This window comes from Mus caroli, chromosome 6 (assembly GCF_900094665.2).
Source record: "Mus caroli chromosome 6, CAROLI_EIJ_v1.1, whole genome shotgun sequence".
Classification (NCBI taxonomy): domain Eukaryota; kingdom Metazoa; phylum Chordata; class Mammalia; order Rodentia; family Muridae; genus Mus; species Mus caroli.
Genome location: NC_034575.1, coordinates 97,089,533 through 97,113,146, shown reverse-complemented (window position 1 = coordinate 97,113,146; position 23,614 = coordinate 97,089,533). Strand labels below are relative to the sequence as shown.

The 23,614-nt window shown below is 44.6% G+C and overlaps 1 protein-coding gene and 1 long non-coding RNA gene across 3 annotated transcripts in view; one reads left to right on the top strand and one right to left on the bottom strand.

Annotated features, from left to right (window-relative positions):
• The window catches only part of Pdzrn3 (PDZ domain containing ring finger 3), a 224,449-nt gene that overhangs the window by 152,352 nt on the left and 48,483 nt on the right, over window positions 1-23,614 (top strand). The gene's annotated exons all lie outside the window — the stretch shown is intronic.
• On the bottom strand, window positions 1,397-22,922 carry LOC115031322. 2 transcript variants are annotated; one of them, XR_003836941.1, is made up of 3 exons: window positions 22,738-22,922; window positions 2,454-2,577; window positions 1,397-1,452 (listed from the first exon to the last, which is right to left on the bottom strand). It is a non-coding gene; the product is annotated as an uncharacterized LOC115031322 (long non-coding RNA). The 2 variants fall into 2 exon arrangements; XR_003836942.1 differs by having other exon boundaries at window positions 2,454-2,574.

Here is a 23,614-nt window from a genome sequence, read left to right as displayed (position 1 = left end):
TTGCAAGACCAAGGGGCCTCTCTTCCCAATGATGACTGACTAGGCCATCTTCTGCTACATAAGCAGCTAGAGACATGAGCTCTGGGGGGTACTGGTTAGTTCATATTGTTGTTCCACCTATAGGGTTGCAGATCCCTTCAGCTCCTTGGGTACTTTCTCTAGCTCCTCCACTGGAGGCCCTGTGTTCCATCCAATAGCTGACTGTGAGCATCCACTTCTGTGTTTGCCAGGCCCCGGCATAGCCTCATAGGAAACAGCTATATCAGGGTCCTTTCAGCAAAATCTTGCTGGCATATGCAATAGTGTCTGGGTTTGGTGGCTGATTATGGGATGAATCCCCAGGTGGGGCAGTCTCTGGATGGTCCATCTTTTCGTCTTAGCTCCAAACTTTGTCTCTGTAACCATTAATCTTTAATAGAAAAATAATATCAGAACACATATAGTTCAACTCAAGATGCATTCTGTAATTTGATTTGCCCTCTGCTTTACCTTCATGAAGTATAGGAAGATGAGAAAACAACTGTGTAATACAAAAATCAAGTTATTTACAGTATTTATTTTTTGGGTTAAATGTTACGTTGTATCAGGTGGTACTATCATTTAATCTGACTACACCTGAATTTTAAGGAGTTGAACTACTTGTGAGTTTTTGGCCCTGAATTCCCTCCCAACCCGAATAAATGCCTTTTATCTTCTGTTTCTACATCATTATTTTGGTGGAAGACATAAGCCATATCAATTACAAAACTTGTGAATAAATTTAAAAATAGTGACCATTTATTTCAAACACTAGCAGTACTTAGGGCAGATTGGTTTTTCTTAATTACACATAAAGAGTGTGAGTTTCATTCTGATATTCCCATATATGCACATAATGTATTTCGATCGTCTTCATCCACTTAGGCTTTCTTGTCCTCCCCCACCCAGTACTTGATACAGGTTCTTGTTTTTTTAAAGAATGATTTTATTTTTCTTTCTTTGTACCAATAGCCACTAGTCTACTTTACTTCTGTCCAATCTTTAGTCGCCCACAAACATAAATCTTTATTGTCTCTTAAAAGAAAACTGGCTCACTTATATTTAAGATTTTGTTTGGAACAAGCACGTTGAAACCCATGCTGATGGGGGATGAATAAGAAAGTGTTTGCCAGCTCTGCAACTATCACCCTCTGACTGTAATAACTGCACCAGTGGACAGGGTAGCACTGTGAATCACAACATACACCGTGAACAAACACACATGGGAGTGTAGCACCATGAAGCAACAGAACACACACGCATGCATGCATACATGCACTCATTCACACACCATCTTTCATTATCATGGGTCCACGAGAAGCCAACATTTATACTTGAGACTCTATGGACAGTGTCCCCAGAAAACTTGGAGCATCTTCTGGAACTTCTCGTTTAGTCTTCAAGCACATTTCTCTCATCTCCATAACCGCTGTTCTGTAAGACACTCAGAAATGAGGATTATTTATGCAGGGTTTGTGCTCCCTCTACTGGTTTTATAATTAACTAATAAGTCTAATTCCCATAACTATGCTGATGTCATCAATTATTTTTTTGGTCCATGGACATGGAATTATCTACATCAGCCTGTTCTGGTCAAATATCATCAGAAAAATTAGCAAGGAGTCAGATGAGGACAATTGGCTTACTGAAAAAAAAATGTACAGTTTGCCTAGTTCAAAAAAACCTAACAGGATATAACAGCACACAGTAACGTTTGGGAGATGGAGGCAGGAGGACCAGGAGTTACAGGCTGGCCTCAGCTACACAGTGAGTTCAAAATCCTCCTGGATTGCAAGAGGCCAAACAGGAAACAGAACAAAGAAAGCCTGCTGTTTGTTTTACATTTTATTTGCTTGACACTAGAGAAAGGCAGGATATCATGGCCTAAGCTGTGATATCTTCTACCTTAGCAGAACACTAAGAGTGGGTGTCATATTTAAAGCAAAATATATGTGGAATAAATGAGAAAAACAGAAATTATTATACCTGGAGCCCAAGAACGTCAATAGGCAAAAATAGATTACTGTAGGTAGCAGGTTGGTGAGTCCCTTGACTTCCTGCATCTGATGTATAGCTCCATAAGCCTGGGCATTGCAGAGTGGCCATTTCTTAAAGGCCTGCCATTTCTTGTAAGCATTAAAGGGTCCCAGATCTGCTGCTGGATCTGTTGAGGTTACTTCTGGTTCTAGCTCTAAGTCATCGTGAGTCATTCCCTCACCTTTCTGTCCACACATGGGAATATCAGTGCGGACCAGAGGGTTGTTGCCCTGTGGAGTCACTGTAAAGAGTAACGAAAGTAACTCATGGGGTGGATCTTAGAGAAACTCAGCGGAGATCACCATAGTGGGAAAGTAGTCACTGGCCAGTCATTGGGATGACTTTTTTTTAACTGAAATAAAAAGCTGCTTATTACCTATTAATAAAAGCTAACTTACCTCACAATCTGGAAGAAGACTCCCAAATATATGCATTCAGTCCACCAGGAAGCACATGTGCATTCCTGAGCAGATAGCTCAAAGGAGAATGTGCAGAACTGGCTGGGCTTCCAGGAGAAAGCTGCTACAGAAAGGGATAGAAAATCAAGACACATTTCCAATGAATGATAAGTCAGCCCTACCAAAATGGAAACAGCTAAAAAGCATCTAAAGAGACTTAAACCTGCCCAGTATGACAATATGCAGTGATGGAATTTATAAACATCCTCTTTCAAACTTGTCTAACCCTTTGAGATTGCAACATGAAGCTTTCCCCTGTAGAGTTCATGCTTGAGAACTGTGCATAGTAAGTTACAAAACAGTTCACACACATACACACACAGTTTTGAGTCAGTTTCACAATTTTGCCTGGAGTTACATTCATAGCTAACCTTGACTTTAAACAGCCCAGGCCTCAGGTTAAACACAACCTGGGTATTGTGGACTCATTTGCTTATGGTTATTAAAACGATTGTATTTAGTTATCTGTGAAATGAGCCTTGCTTTCCAAACTTGTTCTAGAGCCTCTTTTGTTTTTCCTATTTTTTTTTTCCTTTTAGACAGGCTCGTACTATGTAGCCCTGGCTGTCCTAAAATTTGCTATGCAGACCAGATTGGCCTCAATCTCATAGAAATGCACCTGCCTCTGCCTCTGCCTCCCAAATGCTGTATTAAAGATGTGTGCCACCATACCCAGCCAACTTTTTCCACGATTGATAAAGCTAGTGCTCTAACAGGGTTTTAGTCATCCTTGTGCATGTTCTGCATGGTTGTGTCCCCCTTAGCATGTGTAGGCACTGTTTTACCAGGCTCATGGTGCACTGAGAGCATACAGACTGAGTTTAGGAGCAACAGAAGTAAGACAGGAAAAATAAGGAGAGGAATGTGGAATTTGGACGGGCTTCATGTATTCTTCACAAGACAGATATCAGTAAGTCTTGGCCTGTTCCCATCAGCTCCATCCCTGGGGTTGTCTCCCAAGGACCATCTCTGGACACGCTTAGTGGTAGTTACAGGGTCTCCTTTTGTCCATAGGCTTTGGTGAGGGAAAGAAAGAGGCAGGAGGGGGGGATCTGTCACCTCCTCCTCACACTCTGAGTTTCTTCCAGTTCTCTAGCTGTTATAGTCTTGGCTGAGCCTCCCTGGGTTTATAAACATGGTGGTAATGTCAGCCATGTGTGTGAAACTCTTGTGAAACATGGGTGCCTGTGGTCCTCAAACCCAAGCTGGCTATCTTCTCCAAGAGGGGAAGGAAGGGCTATATGGACATTTGTTTGTAAGCTGGTTCTAAAATAGGGAACCATGCACTGGAATGGCTCACTGTGACTGGATTATTTAACTCTGATTCTTAATTTTTTTTTAAACTGTGCTTTTTGTAGACTTTGCCTACCCTCTGCCATGAAAATATTTGGAATTTATACTTTAAACAGCATAGGCCACTTTGCTTGTTGATTTAAAGCATGCTAGAGGTTTTATAATGGTTATTTATATTGGCTGACACTGACCCCTCTCTGAATGACCTGTTGATGTTGGACAGGGATAAGAGGCACTGAGTACAATGCAGGAAATGGAAGGAGATCAAACAGAATGAGCATGTTAGCTTAGACCCGATGCTGCGCGCCTTTACACGGAGATCAATCCTCGTCTGCATAGGGAACCTTATGAGCTGCATTATTTGACCCCACTTACAGGAATGAGGCATTCTCTTCAGGGAAATCTAAGGGAGGTCTTCGAGCTATGTTTTACATTATAGTATCAATACACTTGGCGCTGAAAAACCTTTGGGTTGCATACAATTATATGTCAGTGATATACATCTTTAAAGTAGGGCGCAATCATGGCTTGGAAAGAAAGACCATGGTAGCCGTGGTGCAGAGCAGGGCATTCTATGGAGTAAGTCCGTTTCTGTAGCTGTGGGTTCACCGCTGAGCCCACCTGCTGGTGAAAAGAGAGAGCTTTCTTCTCCCTACCTTGTTGTCTCTCATCCTTGCTCTCTTTGTCTCCCATTTATTCAATGGCCCAGTGTCCGTTTGTTCATAGCCCATTTCCTATCTCACGTATCCCTGTACGGATGTTAGTTATGAGACAGGGGGAGGGGGACACACACATATTTGACAGCTGCCCAATGAATTATGCAGAAGAACAAGTTAAGGACAACTGCAGATGACTTTTTAAACAACAGAGCTGTGGCCAGTTAAAGAATTTCGTTTGAAAGCTTGGCGAGAGCCCTTCCCTCCTGAATATCTTATAAAAGGCATTTACTCATCCATATCCACTTAGTGGCACATGAGTATCATTTGGAGATCGTGCCATGGCTGCTTAACATTTGGAACCAAGTAAAATGGAGTACCCTATAGAGAAAGAAAAGGAAGTATATGTGTTCGAATTATAAGTATTAAAATCAGTTTTGAGTAAGAGCACCAGCTAGATGATTCTAGAAGCCTGTTCCCAAAGATGTGCCTTGGCCTAAATACTGTTATTTGGTGAGCATGGAGTTTCCGTCATAATCTGTACATGTTCAGATCCATTAGTGGAGTGGTAGGAAAAGCCAATTTAAATAGAATATATTTCTACCCTTAAAGTATATACTGCCATGCTAGTTTTAAAGAACTCTGGAATGTAACTAATGTGCAGGTCCCTGGAGGAAACATCAAAAGCTTGTCATCATGTTGGTGGGAGTGAAGTTTGTTCCAGTTTAAAACCCTCGACTCACCCCACTGTGGCTATAGATAGCACTACTAGCCTAGTATCTTTATTATGTCTTTCTTTGCAGTTGGATAGTCTCTTATCCTGCCTCTCTGTAACCTATCCATGCAGTGAGCCAATCACAGATCGTACCAGACACAAGAAACAACAACAAAAGCAAACAAAAAACTAAATCCAGGGCCAAGACCTCAGTGGATGAGGTATTTACCACACAAGCATAAGAACCTCAGTTCTAATCCTGGAACCTAACTATGCAGGCCCAGCTGTACACACATCTGTAGTTCCAGTTCTTATACCATGAGGGGAAGAAGAAAGAAGACAATCCTGAGGGGCTTCCCAGTCAGTTAGCAGGGAGGAGCAGCAAACCATGGAGACGCAGCCTCAGGCAAGGTGGAAGGTGAGGACTGACACCCGAGATTGTCCTCTGACCTTTAAATACATGCCAGGGTGTGCACACGTCTAGACTCACACGAGTCTGCACACATATGTCCTTCCCTGGGTGAAGGTCTATCTCAATGATAGAATGCTTCTTAGAGTCTGCAAAGCCCTGGATTTGATCTCCAGACACACACACACACATACACACAAATGGATCTGTACTAAATATGTACAGACTTTTTCTTGTTATCTCATAAACAGCACGTGTAGCAACTATTTGTATAGCATTACAGCTCAGTATATCAGTAATCAGAGTATACAGGAGAATATGTAGAGGGTATTATGCACAATTACTACATATTTTATGTAAGGAACTTAGCATCCACAGACTGGTATACACCAAGAGTCCTGGAATCGCTTCTCCACAGCTAACCAAGATTCACCCAAATTTTGGGGTGATAGTTTAAGATCAAATTTTCTTTTTTTATTTCCTGTAGCCAGCAAGCCATGTTTCCTCTTCCATCAGAGTCAAAATAGTATTATGGCCTGGGATCAATATGTCCATGGCTACACCAAATCCTCTGGCAAGCACACCCCCCCCAAATCCAGACCACTTCTCTGTGTCCTGGTACCGATCTGACTCGGTTCAATGCTCACAGTGTCCTTTTCCGTATTACACAGGAGTGCAGGGCCTCTACTGCACAGTGAAGCAACTTCCCGAGGAGCAGCTAGAGTGTGTTTATCTTACAATCTGTTGTTTATAGAGCTCTGCATGGTGAGAAGCTTCTGTGTCTGTGAATAGAGAGAAAGCTGATGACCTCATAGAGAACATGAAGTGATTACAAGGGGTGGAGTCACCTGGCGTCAGCAAGCTGTGTGCTCCTTTGAGAACCGGGAGGGAGCTATGTTTTGACACAATGAGCATGGTGCTAGACAAGGCATAAGAGCCAGGTAGCTGGTAATTCAGCCTGGTCTCTGAAGCCAATTTAGCTTAAGCATTTTTTTTTCTTAAATCCCACTTATTTATTCTCTTTACTTGACCCTATTTGGAGTATCTTTGCACTGTGTCCTAAGTGTCAGACTTTGGCCTCAGTTGGATTAGGTGGTGCGCTGTCTTCCGTGTCCCGTGTTCTCTGGTGTTTGTGGTCTGCAGTTTAGAGTCGGTCAGGGAACTGATAGTCTGGTTTGAGTATTTGCATCCCTAAGACTTCCCTCTCCATCCCACTCACACATCTATCCACACACCCACTCCCAACAACACAAATATTGACTGTACCAATCATTCATTACCAGTAAAAAAATTGGAGAGCAATTATTTTTTTTTTACTGCGCTTGCCCTGAAAGACACCATTAATTACTTTATTGCCTGTGGAGCTGAGCCAGTTTCGGTGTCCCGGGAGCCTGCTCCCCACCTCAAGAGGGATTTGCAGCTCAGAGGAACACAGCACAGGGTACCACCTGGCAAGCAGGGTACCTACACTGCCTCTGAAGTGAGATGCCCCTGCCTTGGTGGTGGTTCCCTCCTGACAGGGAGTTCACAGGCCCGGACCAGCAGTGACAACGGTAGGTCCTCTGGGGGCTCCACTCTGAGCGGAGGTGGGTATGTGTGACATTTGGATTGTGACAGCTTCTTTATGATTTTTTTTTTTTTTGGTTTCTGTTTTTGATTTTATAAAAGTGTAAGAAATCCTTGAAATCCCAGAGATGACTGAGTGCCAGGGAGGAGTTTTCTGGTCCTTGATATTAATGGCCTCCTCCAAGAGAGCAGAAAGAGTTGAGACACTTGCCAATCCTTCCTGAGCAACCCATCACAGCTGGGCTTTTGCAGGTGGGCGTGACCCAGAACAGCCATGATGGTATTGGTGGATGGTTGTCCTCCTCATCCTGTACTGGTTAGTAGAAATACAAACAAGCCTAAAGGAATTTGCTCTTGGAGTTGAACCAGCCTGACCTTTATGTCTGCTCAATCTGGAACCCCCTCCTCTCTGTGTTAGAACTAGGTATCTCTGCATTATGTCTACATGCCATCTTCCATCAATGAAAATGACTGGAGTGTATTAATATTTCTTAGGGTTCAATGTCTGTGGATTACAGAGAATACCCCAAGTCATATAATTTAGAGTTGGTATGTTTATGATTTATAATCTCAGTTTGTGTGTTTATTACCTGTGTTCCCCATTTTTTTTTACTGTAAGTTGAAATAGTTTGGCAATAACATAACAATAGCTGAGACTGTTGAATAAGCTCTACAGGAGACAGGATAGAAGAGTTGATGGGATTGGTGGATTGCCAGCATAGTCCTGGGGCACTATAGAATGGATTTACACCCTGGATTTACCTTATATCATACTTGTTTAATCCAAAATAATTTTAAGAAATAGTTCCTAAAAGCAAATGTAATAGATTGGGCTGACTTGTTTTCATCTTTGTCAGGACTTTAATAAATAAAGAATAAAGCCAGTAAAGGAAAAGCCCTCCTAAGGTGCCTGGTTTTGTCACTGTCCACCATGTTTCCTCAGCAGCTATAGTCACATCTCACACACTGGGCTCAAACATCTTTTGCGTGTCAGTAAACGTCAGTATTATAGTATCTGTTTGGAGCTTAAGTTGTATGAACAAAAAGTCAAGGTGACTACTAGTGACAGCTCAACTAAATGATCAAGCTTGATTTGGTTAAATTATATATTCAATTATTTTTGTTTGAAATCAAAAGCTTGGCTATATTACCACATGCTATGTTAGTTTACGGGTGCTGTTCGCGTATTTAACAATAATGCACAAGTGTGATTAACAAGGTGGCTGCCAGAAAAAAGAGGCAAAATAATTATTTTTTCAATATACAAGTCCTCATCATAACTCACAGATCAATATGGATCCGTGGGGATTTGTTCTTGCTGTGGATCAGGGACCTCAGGGTGGTCTCCTTTCATTTTCCTATGAATGTAAAACCTGGACACTTACGATTGCCAGGCAGGTCTTTCTTTCTCTCTCTTTTTTTAAAGACTGATGTTTAACTACAACCACTGGGACCTAAATCAGAGCATCCTATGCCTAAGTATGAATATTAATCAGACGCCAGGCCATAGAGTGTCTCGCCGAGTTTGACAGTTTAAAGGATCAGTTAGTTAATTAGAAGATGACATGGCACACAGGTCCCCAGGCTCTGTCCTGCCTTCTGTCTTCTCTTTTCATTTTCCTTTTTGACAAGTTGGATTACATCATTACCCGGAGTTTCACTTGTTAGCCCCATCACAAAATGAGAATATTTTCAGCTTTAATTATCTGTGATCTCCTCCCCTACCTCTGCAAAGACCAGGCTTAAAATGAGACTCAAAGAAGTATAGGAGAATCAGAAGTTCAAAGGCCCGTAGAAATCAGCCCTGCTCATCCAGCTGCCCCGCTTCCCAAGATGAATGCGAAGGTCTCTTCTGGCCTTGGAAACTGGGTTGTGGTAGCCATGGTGATGGCTGTTCACTGTGATGGTACAGCAGGTGTAGACATGTCCTGTCGGGTGTCCCCATGGCTTCTTCAGCTTGAGTTGACAAGCACCAGGAACATCTTCGCAGGGTGGTCACCAATTATATTGTCTCCTGTTCCTTGTCCATCACTGCACCCATGAGCTTCAATCCAAAATCTGAATAATTCTCTCCTAATTATTTCGGGCCATGATATTTCCCCAAGAGAAAATAAGGTTTAGATCAGCATTTAGTATTTTGAAAGACAAATTCTCTGACAATTCTTTGTCTTGTCGTTTTTCCTGCATCTGTCATGGCTCGTTGAAAGCTTATTTAGACAGTTTGCTTATGTGCCCGTGGGCTTCCTAAAACCCTGAGATTCTCGATGGAAAAAACTAAATATTATGTGTGTCACCCACAATGGACATGGACAGGAGTTTGAAAAGAAGAGAAAAAGGGAAATCTAAAAGTCTGCCACTGGTTCTAGGAGCCATACCCTCTGCAGAGTAATCGAATATGAGTAATTCTTCAGTCCTGCGTGGCTAGATGAAATGTTGGCTGAGGAGGAGACAGCCTGTGCTGGCGCCTGATTGGCAATGGAGCATCCTGACTCTGAATCACAGGTGCCCGACCTTGCTAGACCTTGCTTGTCTGTCGATAAGAGGTATCTTCGGATGGCACCAGACGGTTCCAATTGCTATATTCTCCATGAGAGTGCACAGAGATGATAGAGGAGGAGGGAAAGTTGACATCTGTGTTAGGCATTATGCTGTGGTGTAGAAAGGTAGTGATTTCTGAGATGTACCCCATTATTTAGAAGAAGAAAGAGGGGAGCCGGCACGTGTGGCCAGCAGGGCCTATGGCGATCTACTAAGACCTAACAAAATATATATTGTTGGGAGGATGGGGGAAGGGAGGTAAAGGTCTGCCCGTGTGTCTGAATGTAATGATAAATAGCGACAACTTTTACAGCATTTAGAATCATGTAAGAGAAGAAATCCATGGGCATGTCCATGAGGGACTTTCTAGACTGTGTTTATTGAGGTTGGAAGACCCTCCCTAAACTCAACCAGCACCGGCCTATGGGCTGGGATCCTGGAGTGAATGAAAAGGAAAACTCAGGCTAAGTACCAGCATCCCTCTCAGTCTGCTTCCTGGCTAGCTGCCTTATGAGGGACTGCAGCGTCAACTTGTGAATAAAAAAGGGCTCTCTCTTCCTTAGGTTATATCAGATATTTTACCACGGCAATGAGAAACAGAATTAATATCCTGGGTAACCAGCATGGGGTTGGGGACGGGAGAGACTGTGCAAGAACACGGAATTAAAAGGGACCACAAAAAGCCTGCTGCGTTTCAGGGGGTTGGCATGGAGCTGGAAGATGGAGCCCGTGCCAATCAGAATCAGCCAAGAATCCTGCCAAAGTGCTGTCACGACGTAGCTGGCAGGAGTAGGGAAGAAATGCTGTGGGAGACAGCGGCTCGTGGGGCAGTGGGTAGGGGATACTATAGACACAGACATGGAGAACATGCAGTGCTACAGTGTGGCTCGCTCCGTATGTGCCTCCTCCTTCCATGAGCCTCCCCACCTCTCCATCAGGTGGGGAGTTTCTCATGTCCAGAAGCAATCTGTTTCTCCATCCACTTGCACTACCCTGGGTCATGGTTCTTTTCTCAGCGCACATGGCTGGCTCCATAGACAATGGATGGACCTAGGAAGAGGGTACTGAGAGTTTAATTATTTATGCTCCGTTCAAAATTCTTAACTTAGGCTGAGAATGTCTTTGGAGTTGTTTGGTTTGCTCTTACAAGAAAGGTACTAACAACTGAAGCCTTTAAGATGCTAATAAGACAGTGTGCTTATAGCTCACATTCCTCGACCCCTGCATGTTTCCTCTTTAGTTATACCACTCCATGGTATATCAAATGATGGTGCCTTAGTGCTCTAGAGATCACAAGGCATCGGTAATAATTAGTTGATGGGGTGGTTTGATTGAGAGGGTGGGGATGGTAGGCCTTACCCAAGCAAGTCTTTGAAGAAGTACTCAGTATCCATACACACCTGTGAAATCGGGTCCATTTCCTGTAATAACATGGCTCACTTGAAGGGAAGTCCATAGCAAGTTAGGCAGAATTCACTGATCTGGGGGTCTCCCCTGCTGGGAAAGGGAGATGGTGAAACGGCCTTACCATTCCTCTCTTCCTTCCACAACCTGAATTATAGTTTTAGAGCACCCACTCGTTGGCTTTCTAACTGATATTGGCCAGCACACACTGTACAGGCAGCTCACCTGAGAGATGTCATTGTTGTCCATGCCTCCTTCCATTTGGACGACTCTAATGGCTTGCAAGCCTTTGTATCTCTCCGGTATTACTGTTTCGCTTTAGCAAGCCCACTAATATCAAATGTATCTTACCAGAGACTGTTCTAAATCACTTCCGTTTTCCCTGCCTCTGGGCTCTGGTGGTAAGACCAGAATCCTAAAGTGAGTGTGTTGCCTGTGATCTAGTGTTCAACTTTGCCCCATTTATAGGGTAGGAAACTTTTATTAGCGTTTAGACACACATATATCTGGTTTGGGGTTTTTTTGTATTTTTTTAAGGTTAAGGACGACATCACTGGTGCTTATCCAGTTTTACAAACATACTAAATTGTTATATTTTCCCAGAGAATGTTAAAAAAAAAATTAGTGTTGTTGATTTGTTGGCAGAATCTCCCTCTGGAAACACATCACTGGTCTCAGTGGCATTTCCTAACTTACTCTTTGAGTGTTGTTTTATATAGAAAGTAAATCCAGGGTAGAAGCTTTGCGAGTAATTTCAGACTTGATGGTACTTGAACCTCATAGGTAGAAGTGAATTATGAAGCCTCAGTTGGCAGCTTTTTCCCCCAGTGAGTGTCTTTAGTTCTTCTTGTTTATCTTCTGAGCAGAGCTGTTTTAAACTCCCGAGCCAGCTTCTGTTTAATGCCCAAGTCACCCAGCTAATGCATGTCCCACCCCGTACTGTTACCTGGCTTCTTCAAACCTCACAGATGAGCAAGCGAGCGGGCCATGACTCAATTCCAAGCTCATAAAAAGAACAGTCTACTATGGGGACATGTCCTGAATTCCAGCATCCGGCCAAAGGGGAAAGCTGTCAACATATCCAGTGGAGCTCTGACTTCATCTGAGAGCCACTGAAGAAAACACAAAGCCGTTTGCCAGTTGGGTGCCCAGTTCAAAATTCATATTTGAGCTCGCTCTGCCTCTAACCTAGTGCCATTTTTCCATTCTGTGTATATGTTCGCTTATGTGCCTGTGTGTATGTTCATGTGTCTGTACATGTGCACATATGGATGTGATATCAGAAAACAACCTTGAGTATCATTCTTCAAGACACAAGCCATGTTGGGATGCAGGGGGGTTGGGGGTGAGACTGAGTCTCACTGGCTAGGATCTTGCTAGTTTGGCTAGGCGAGCTATCCAGTGAGTCTCAGGAGTCTGCCTGCTTTGCCTCACCAGCACTGGGATTAGGATAACATGCCACTGTGCCCAGCTTTTCTACAGGATTCTAGGGTTCAAAGTCAGGCTCTCATACTTATGCAGCAAGCTTTTGTTGGCTGAGCCATCTCCACAGCCCTACCCTTTCTCTCTGTCCAACCTTTCCCCCTAGCATCACCAGTCTCTTCCGCAAGCATCACTCCTTTCTCATCCTCCATCCACCTTCAAGTGCACAGTTCTGGAGGACTTTGCCTATGCCTCGTGTCTGAAAGCTCTAGGATCATCTCTGCTCAGCAAGTTCTTCCTTGTGTTGGTCCTTGACTTCAGGAACTTAAAGTTCTTCTCCTAGTTAAGGCTGGCCCCGGACGCCATTCTGTCCTAAACCCTTAGCTTCTTCACCTTTGCCTACTTGAATTAAATGGTTGGGAAGAGGGAAGGCCAGGCCTCAAGAAGGTGGCAGGATGCAAATACCTGCAGATACTGCGGAGCTTCAGACCAGTTTTGAGGATGAAACTGGGGTTGGCTTTAATATACGTGTGGAAGCTGAAGGATGGAGTTCAGGCTGCAGCATGCAAAGGCAAGAGAAGATATGCCAGTTTACATATGGATGGTGAAATGGAAGGTTCGAGACATCCTTCAGAAAGAAAAACAAGAAACTGGTTCTGGAAGCCAAACATATAGAGCTGGTGAGACAGTGTGGGGAAAGTCAGAGTGAGGCTGGAATTCAGTACAACGGGGAACTCCTTCTGCCCAACAAACACATCAAGCTGTCAGTATTATGTGGCATAGGGTGAGCCTTCTTGTCTTCACATTCACACAATTGCTATGTAGTATTTTTCACACGTTGCAAGTGTTTTATTTTTCTACATCATGGGGATTAGGTTTTATTTCAAAAGCATAAGTAAAATCAAGTGAGCAAATTTAAAGAAAACAATTTCATAAATAGTACCTGGGGCAGCTCCCTATAACTGGACATCACGAAGGAGAAATGGGAAGACCTCACAGGGTGAGACACTGCAGACGTGTCACCTATGCTGAGGAGCAGTGGACAGTGTATGACAACTGGGAAAGCATCCATCATCTTAGCCAAAGCAGCTTGTACCCCATGGAAGCATGAGGACAGGGACCGTGTGCTGTGTTAATCCCTAAACAAAGGTGTCTGGTTCACAGTGGCTGATGAGTAAGGATGCTGAGTGAATGGGTGGAAGGGTGAAACAAGGCTTCATTTTCCATCATGAGCAGACACCTCTGCCACTCACTCTCTGCAGCCCTGGGCTATGACAGAACCAGGCTGGGAACAGTGAAGTTCTCACACTCTCCCTTGGAAGAAGCTCCCAGAAGACACAGTCTCCCTCCAGTGGTCTACCTGCCACCTGTGGCCTTAGACAGAGGCCTTGTGTTTATATCATAATATAGAGCCAGATGTGCATAGACCTGGCACCTTGGTGCTCTGTGCTCTGGAGTTCCAGGGAACAGCTCTGCCCTGCTCCTGCTCAGGTTCGCCACAAGGGAATGCAAAGTCCTGTGAACCAGAGCATAGGAACGCGACAAAAGAATTTTTTTAAAAAGACCTGTATTTTAGATTGCAACTATTGATGTTTAAATGTTTCTGATTTTCAGAATTACCATTTAATTAGAACTTGTTTGAAGATGCTGACAGTGGTCCAGCATCTGGTTTGAAACACCCTAACTTAATTTGTAAGATAATGAGATAAGGTCATACCTGCTCCCCACACCCTCCTTATCTCTCCACCATGGTTTTGTAGCTTTTGGTTGTCCTCTGGACGATCTTAACAAGCTTGTTACTCTGTGAATCTCCAGGACGCACCAGGAGTGTTTTCAAGTGTCCTCAAAGTCTCTCCCTTTTCCCTCTCTTGTGCTTTGGCCGCCCTGTCTCTTGCCTTTCTCTCTCCTCAGAGTCTGCCCTCTATAAGCATGGCATAAGTTCTTCAGAACCTAAGGTGTTGAGCTCCTGTCTGGGCTCCTGCCACTCATACCCAGACCTCTACTTTCCATCTCTCCTCTGTCCCCATGATTCATTTGTCCCTTCTTCTCCCACCTGGGCTTTCTTGCTGCCCAAGGGTTGGAGCACATCTATGGGATTTCTTCAGGCCTGTGAGTGCTGGCAAGGTGGGCTAGGAGCCTAGGCAGGGTCGCAGAGCCTCTCTCTCACCTCCGCACATTATATATAGAACAGAGCCTGTTACACATCCATCACATTACCTAAGCCCAGAGACCAGAGGCAGAGCTGAAGATGCTTCTTACCCCTCCATACTCAGAAGAGACGCCTGTGGGCCCAGCGGTCTTCTGAGTATACATGTAAAGGAGAACTGTCTGGAAGAATAGATTAGACACATCACGAATACTGGCCAGTCATGTGCGGTCCTGCTGGCAGGGTCACTCTTCACATGTGTTGATTTAGGATCATTTTGTGAGGACATTGTGTTTCTTGAGCTGTTTTCCTTACCAGACCCAGCCCTTTCCCAACAAGAAGATAGTCTGTAAAGCCTGCTGTATACATCAGCATTCCTAATGGACAGGCAAGGTCTTACCTGCCTTAGGGTTCCATCAAAGTCTGATCTCATTGCTGCCAGGTGCACTCTGAGTGTGACTGGACACCTTACTCTGACTCCTTCAGCCACAGCTCCTATTAGGGTTGAACAGGAATGGCTGGGTGGAGTGGTGAGGGTCGCAGGCTCATCCTCCTATTAGTATCAAAGAACCATTTCTCAAGCTCAAATGTCCATGTTGGCCAGTTATGGTCCACAAGCCATATCAGCTTATAGCCCATCTTGGTAGGGCCTACAAAACAATAGGTGCATTCTAGATCTAAGGGATTGTTACCTCCATAAGGTAGAGGAGCCCTGTTCCCAAGATGCTATGAGCTCATCACCCCTTCTGCAAGTTGTTCCATAGACTGGGCTGAGTCATCTCTACATTCTTCCCTGCCCTATCCAGATGCCCACACCACAGCCCACATGATGACCTTGTAGGAACTCAAACTTGTTCTTCCCACATGCTTTGTAAGGTCTTCTGGGGCTGAGGATCACTAGAGGTATTTAGGAGAATCCATTCTCAGGAATTTCCAAGTCCAGCTGGAGGTGGGGAATGGAGACACTCATCTGTTACCTATGACAGGAAGAGATCCAGGAACCATCATAATGTGCTGTGGCAGTCCAAAGACTAGGCATGTAACGGGGGTGACCCTATAGGTCAAGGACATGAGGTAACCTGGTCTTTCTGTTGATGAGAGCAGTTAGAGATCTTTTCTGCTGATCTCATGCACATAGCAGGTGTCTCTCCCCTATTGCTGGCCTTAGTTGTATTCTTGTCCTCTATGTTCTGTTAAGCAGGTCTTGGAGTCAGATGCTCATCTGCCTGTACGACATTCATTCGAAGGCAGCTGTGGTACATACTCAGCAGTGTGCTTGCCTTTTCCCTTACACAACCTCTTTGCTGAACACAGCATCTCCAGGAGTTTAAAGTGCAAACAGGAACCTGTCAATCTCCAACAGCCAGCATATCCTGAGTTTCCTAAATGCCCTTGAGACAGCAGCCCCTCAATCAATTTGTCGAGGAAAAAACAAAAACATTCTTTTCATTGTTTAAAATGAGACGTGGGATCCTGAGCTGATGTTCTGCACAGAGAGAGCTTCTCAGAAACAAAACCACACTCAGACGCTCTTGCATATGACTTCAAGTCATCTCTTTGGTGTTGGCTGATAATTTTGAACATATTATCTTTCCATTCTTGTTTTTCAAACAACTTTCTAGCTCTCAATCAAGCCCAGGGACCACTCACTGTGATTCAGGTAAGCTATCAGAAACTTGCCTTGTCTTACTGAGGGTTAACCAGAAGTCACTAAACCATTTCCTCAGACTTTGACTGAGTCCTGGGCCAAAACTGGTATACAGGGTTCATAAGAATAATCCTCCTACCCAAGGCAGAAAAGACATCTTTCCCAAGCTTTCGGCCTTAACTTTCTTGTGGAACCAATCCTTTTGTCCATGTTGAATATTTGTTTGTTGGCTCAATATTCAACTTCCTCAGAAAAGCGAGATCCTGAAGAGTTCAGACCCTTGTGCTGTATCTGATATTGAACTTGTTTATTAGGTAAACAATGAGCATCCTCACAGGGAAGAGTTGAGCATTGTGATCTGAGTGAGACACAGGATCTGGTCCTAGAAGAGTTCTAAGCTAGGAGGCGGAAAGTGACGGAGACACAGGCTAGCTTCACCATTGCCTGTAGGATAGCGCTGTGACAAGGGAGGTGAGGTCAAGAGGCAGAATAATGGACGTGAAGTTGGGTGCTTCAGGCAGAGAATGCAGCATCTAACTCAGTTAAATGCTGCCAGACACCAGTGTGCCTGTTCCCCAGCAGCTGAAGCAATGGGGACAAATAGAAGGGCTTGGCCCCTGGGTGGATGGAGAACTTGTACCTTGTGCTATGGTCAACTTGTTAGATGTATGTTGATGTGTGTGTGTGTGTGTGTGTGTGTGTGTGTGTGTGTGTGTGTGTGTGTGGTGAATATGCTAGCCATGATGTATAATAAAATATGAAAGAAGAAGGAAATTAGAATGATGGGGAAGACAAGTTGGTGTGATCTGAAAAGAAGTGAAAAACAATCTGGGGAAGGGCCAAGGCTCTAGGATCAGGCCAATCAGCTGGAAGGCTTGGGGAGGACATTTCTGTCCTCCTGCACACTGATAACACATGCTCTGTGTGGCATTGCCCTGCCTCATTGCCCCATCATCCCACATCCATTTATACTCTTGTCCAGGAAGTCCATAGGGAAGCTTTTGTGCACAGTCTGATGAGAAATGCATTTTTTTTATACAGTAGAGACTATGAGAAGATCCTATTTCAGGTACCAGACAAGGTAACGCAGTTTGTTTGCAGAAAACAATATGCTCCCTTTAGAGAGCTTACTCAGCAGTTACATTCAGGTGAGTTCACATCCACACCCGATGACCTAGAGTAGCACTCCCGTCTTAGTGAAGGTTTTTATGGCTATGATAAATCACCGAGACCAAAAGCAACTTGGGCAGGAAAGGGTTGATTTCATCTCACAGCTTGGAATCCACCATTCAGGGAAATCAAGGCAGGAACTCAAGGCAAAGAACTGACTCAGGCCATAGAGGAATGCTGCTTTTTTTGGCTTGCTCTGCCCTCTTCCTTCTAGCCCAGGGGTGACACCTGCCCACAGTGGGCTGGGTCCTCTAACATCAATTAAGAAAATGCACCACAGGCTTAGCACAGGCCAATTGAAGTCTTCCTAAATAACTCTGGCTGATGTCAAAGTGACAAAGGAATGAGCCAGCAGAATCCCCAGTGATCTATAGATTTTCAAAGACCAGTTACTACAGACATGCCCTGGGCCCCTTCAATGATTTCAAACGGGCTCCTCTGTCTCACTGAGCGATCTTTGCTGACCCTTCTTTGCACTTTATTTTTTAATTTCCACAAAAGCAGAAAGAGGCAGGAGTGGGATGATACAGGGTAAGCGGAGAAAAGTGTCCAGTGCTCTGGCGAGCGAGTTAGGGTTTTTAGATAAGGCAGTATCTCCACCAGTGTACGCCTTTGTGCAACATGCAGTTTTTCATTTTTCCCTTGCAGGCTTTAACAGTATGTGTCCTCACACTGTCACCAGGGTCAGTGTGGCCCAATGCTTTAGCGAACCTCTCTCAGAATAGACCGTGATGCTTACGGGCTCCATTATCAAGACTTTGAAAATGAGACTGTGTTGTGCGTGTGCTAGGCAGTTGTCCCAAATAGAGGGCACTCGGTACAGACGTTGACTTAGTCTCGTTTTAGGCACTGTGGATACATGAGAGGTTTGCGTTGTTAATTCCATGTGATGTTTTAATACCAAGAATGAGTGTAGAGCTTAGTCTGGTGTAGTCTCTGTTCCCCGTGCCCACTGTCAGCAGGAGATGTGTGATACCCAGCTCACTGAAATGTTCTTCTGAGACAGCGTTTTTCAGAACGAGGCATGGGCACCCACAGGGCCCTGGATGCTCGTTTCTCAGCATCTACAAGGTCAAATGCATTTGCCTGAGAGTTTGGAGTATGGTTTCCCTCTCTGCCTGGTGTTCTTGTAGTAGTAGACAGTCCATTGGCATTTTCTAGTAGCTACATGATGCACATGCATTGGTTACAGCAGCAACTGAGATAAACTGCTGTCTCCTAGGATGCTACACACCAGAGAACTTTAGTAAAATGAAAAATGCTGCCCTTCCCCTCTAAAACTCCTGTTCTAGAAACTATAGTCATTTCTTTCTATTATGTTCTTTATATTAACATGCTGTGGGTTTGTTACGACTGTGTGTGTATGTATGTGTGTGTGTGAGAGAGAGAGAGAGACAGAGACAGAGAGACAGAAACAAAGACAGACACAGACAGACAGAGACACAGAGAGTCGGCTCATCTTCTACCCTGTTTGAAACTGTTGTTTGGTGCTGTGTACACCAGGCTAGGTAACCATGAACTAACCCTGGGATGTCTCCTGCTTTCACCTCCCATCTCATCAGAAGATCTCCGGGGTTCAGATGTGTGCTTCCACACCCAGCTTCACTTGAGGACTTGGGTCCTTGTGCTTATATAGCAAGCACTTAACTCACTGGGCTGTGTTCCCAGCCAGTTACTGCTATTTTTAAATGAATTAATGAACAAATGACTTTTAAGTTTCTGATTGCTTGCATATATTATATCTGGTAAATATTGATGGTTACATCAATACCCTGATACTTTCTGACTTTCTTTTAAGACTGTGTCTTGTTATATACCTCAGGCTGACCATAGTCTTGTGGCAGTCCTCCTGCCTCAGTGCTAGAATTACAGGGGTGCACCTACAACTTGCTTCAACATTTTTAAGCTTATAAAATGCTCCCAAGTCTACAGTGTTTATCAGGCACTGTGCTGAAGTCCAGTGGAGTGTTTACTACAACTCTCTCAGCTTGAGATTATAACTTGAAAAATACATAACAAGATGCATATAATATATAATATAACATATCTCATATATATATTTTTTTTTCTCTAACAACTCAACTTCCATTCACTTCAAAGTTTATTTGTGGTTCTTTGAAAGTAAGTAAACAAAGAAAGACTGTGAAGCCAGGGGTCCTTGTAACTTTAGAAGCGGGGAGTCAGCCATGACAACATGCCTTCCCTTTCCGGACACCTGGCACTATGCTTTCTGTAATGGTGCTCGCAGCTTGCACTGGCATTCACGGCTTTGTGGAGCTGGCAGGTGGCTCTCCTCCTATTCATCCAGCTAGCCAACCTGTGGCTCCTGAGTACCTGGGGTTAGGGATGGTGAGAAGGGTGGGTGGAGGATGGTTAGGGATGGGTCAGGGAGCGTAAGCCTCCTGCAGGGGCACAGTAAACCATCTGCAAGCAGGACCATCACTGATTCTGAAGTTATCCCAGGAACTGGAAGATGGCTCCTGGCAAGTAGGAGGACCTGGGTTTGGATTGAGCACTCATGAAACAGCTAGATGTGGCTGTGAATTATTGAAGCCCTCAATGCTTGGAGTAGGAGCAGGTACACAAAGACGGGAGGATCGCTGGGCTCACTGGGCAGCACAGGCAAAACAACAAGCGCCAGGCTCAGTGCAAGAGGCCCTACTTTAAAAGTTAAGGTGTGAAATTATAGAAGAGGACATGGGATGTCTACCTCTGGCTTCTGCATGTGGACATACGGGCATACACACACACACACACACACACATGCGCACACATATCACCTTAAGGAAAGGAATATGGTATATGACACCTTGACAAACACGATGGGTAGAGGATGCCTGCAGCTGACCTAGCACAGGCTTTCCTCAAGGTTCCTATGGGCAGAGATGGGGTGACGTGTTAATAAGGAAGAGAAGGGAAGAACAGCTTTGAAAGAGAGCCGTTATCCACAGAAAGGATGTGGGTGGTTTGGAGTGTGGTGATAATCAGAGCTGGGAAGAGGAGAGTGCCAGCTAATTGATAGGCAAGGACCAAATTTTGCCAGGCCTTCTGAGTCCCTGGGGAAATTTTTGTGCTTTCATCCAAATGTGATTAGAAGTCACCGGAGGGCTTTTAGGCCCAGACTTAGTGATGGGCTGGATGTAGGGAAGGGACAAGGGCATGGGTAAGTACTACCTCCAGTTTGTGTCTGAGGGGTTTACCCTCTCCAGGTTGTTTACTCCCTAGCTCTGTAAGACAGCTAGTTAGCATGCCCACCATTACAGGTGAGGAGGAGGAGGAGGCTCCACAAGCTGCTAGATAGATAAGATCCTTCCCAGAATCCTCCACAGCCGACAATCAAAGCTCCAGCCCAGACCCACCCTCCAATCCAGTCTATACCTGCCTCTTGTACCAGCTGATCAGAAGCATCAGATAAGGACCCAAAATGGAAGTGGCCATCCTCCCCTCCAACCATCAAAGCTGTGAGCTAGCCCAGCCAAGAGGCAGTACCTCATTTTCTGTCTGAGAAATAGGACCCTGCCCACCTGTTGGCCACCAGCCTAAGTAGGAGTTAATTGGGACAGGTTCACTCACATCTCAGGTGTGTCTCGGCTCCCAGGAAAAAAAGGAGCCATTATTCTTGCACTCCCATGACACCTCTTGACAGGGGATGTGGGAGTCTTTCTCAGACAGTTCACCCTTTATCAAAGGAGGGGGTTGGTGATCTCTCTGGAAGCAGGTATGGGAACTTTCAGCTTTGCCATTTGGGGTAAGGAAGAAACACCTATGTGTTACATTCAGGCAGAGGGCAAGCCAGTGTTTGGTTGGTTGGGTGTTGTTGTTGTTGTTGTTGTTGTTGTTGTTAAGTAGTTTTAAAAAAATCTGTGAAGCTTGTCCAGTGGTTCAGTGGGACAGAGATTGAATGGGAAGCAAGAAACATTGTCTTAAGACAGAACCCCTCCCCCACCCTTCTCCTCCCCTTCCCCTCCCTCTCCCCTTACCTTTCCCCTCTCCCTCTCCCTCCCCTCCCCCCTCCCCTGAGTGCTGTCCATTATCTCCTTCTGCCTTTACTATTGCCCCTTAATGCTTTCCTGACACACAACACTAGGCACAGCTACAGAAGCCTGGGTAGCTGTGGGCTGCCAGAGCATAAGTAGTACCAGCCAGTGACAATTGGCTCTGAAGTGTCACCTCTGCATTATCTGTGGCATCTGCATAGCTGAGGAGATGGCACAAGGCTGGCAGCTTCTATTCCTTCCAGGTCACTTTGACAAATAAGTTTCTGCTGCCTTTGGGATTGGCAGCATATATTGGTAATAATATCTGCTTGCTCCCCTGTAGGGCAGCGTCTCTCCTCACCACCCCTAGCTACTTTACATACTCACGGATCTTGCTTGCAATTTACATTTGTATATTTTATTCATAGGTGAAATCTTTTTTTTCTCCTACAACTTTGTACAGGGCTAAACATTATCGGAATATTATTCAAAACATGTCCTTTCCATAAAATCTGTTTATGTGCCATCATTATCTGCAGCATTAAATACATTTTATATCATCAGAAATTTTATGATATATTTAAAAATGAATTTCTACTTAGCTGAAACGCATTAGGGATTATCCTAAGAGACCCTGCTGGAAAAAAAAAATGCAGTCATGTTTATTTGTAACTGCCAGAAAATGGCTTGCAAAATTGTTAGTGTCTTTTTATTATTCCCTACCACTGGAGCACTTGCTTGTTAATTAGAGAAATTTCAACTGTCATAGTTGGCAATTATAGCTTCTGTATCATTGTCTGTTATGAATAGTCAATGGAAGCTGATTAATATGCATGAGCAGCAGTATATATAGCGTGTGCATTGGACCACAATCCAGCTGCCAGAGTCACTCTGAGGAGGGAGCAGAGTGTGTGTGTGTGTGAGTGTATGTGTGAGTGTGTGTCCCTGTGTGTGCGTGCGTGCGCGTGCTTGCGTGGATGCTGTGAGGGAAGGAAAGGAAGCGTGGAGGAAGCAGAGAGTTGTTTTTGCAGCCTCAGAAAGCCATGCCCGTGTGAGGCTTTGTAGCTGCCTGACTCACCTGAGGCTCTCAGAGAGCCCTTCAATGCCTGCATGCTGAGGGAGTGGCTTCCCGGGCGCTGGAGGTCCTAAAGGCTTTCTTTGACATTCCTCCAAACATGGGATGCAGCTTGTGCAGCGCACAGAAGCAAGAGGAGCAGTACAAATTACTCTATGAAGTTTGCCAGGTAACAGCGCGCGGCAGGTTATCCTGCGGTACTCACCTGGCGGCATTCGGCATCCTTCCTGGGGCAGGAATCGGGAATGTCTGTGTGTGTTTGTGTTCCGCCTACGCCTGCCTTGCCCACTTCTCCGGAGATGTTCTGTTAACTCTCTTAAGAAATGTGCTTCCAGGCAGCTCTCCGGTGCTCGATTTTGAGAGTCTAAATAGCTGTTGATGGTCTTGCGATGTGTTTGAAGCAGCTGGGTCACAAAAGCTCCATGACAACTGAGCGCTCTATAGAGCGGCCAGACAGGAAGGGTCAGAGAGTGGTCACAGCATCCTTTGAACAAGTTGGGGAAGGCGGGAGGGGAGGGGCAGTGATGGATGCTTGCAGTTTTTGTGTCTATTGAAAACAGTTTTAAGGCACTGTTTACAGCGGAGCAAAGTCCTCCTTTCGGCAGCGTCTTGTACCGGGACATGTGGTTCACATTTGTACCTCGTGCTTGCCCCTTGCTTACGTCTCTCTGTAAAAATGTTAGCAACTTCTAAAGCAAGCGACTTGGTCTTACAGACTGTCACCCTCAGCAGGCTTCTACGTCACAACATGAAATTTCAGTTAAGATGTCAGGAAATGTGTTCAATACAGCCCAGATAGCTTATTTTACATCTATGTTGAGCGCTTTCCTTTTACATATTCAAGCCCCATCTTGAACAAGATGGTTTGGCATGGTTCTTGCTAACCTAACTCTGCAGTTAAGGATTTTCCTCTTGAATCAGTTTGGCTTCTTTAAAAAAATAATTTTAATGAACAGAAAATTACAGGCTGGTAAGTTTTTTTTAAAATCATCATAGGAGAATAACATTACGTCAAGCAAAAAAAATGGGTGCGTGTTTCTTGGTTCATAACAACAAATGGCTAATTAATATATTTTCTTTTT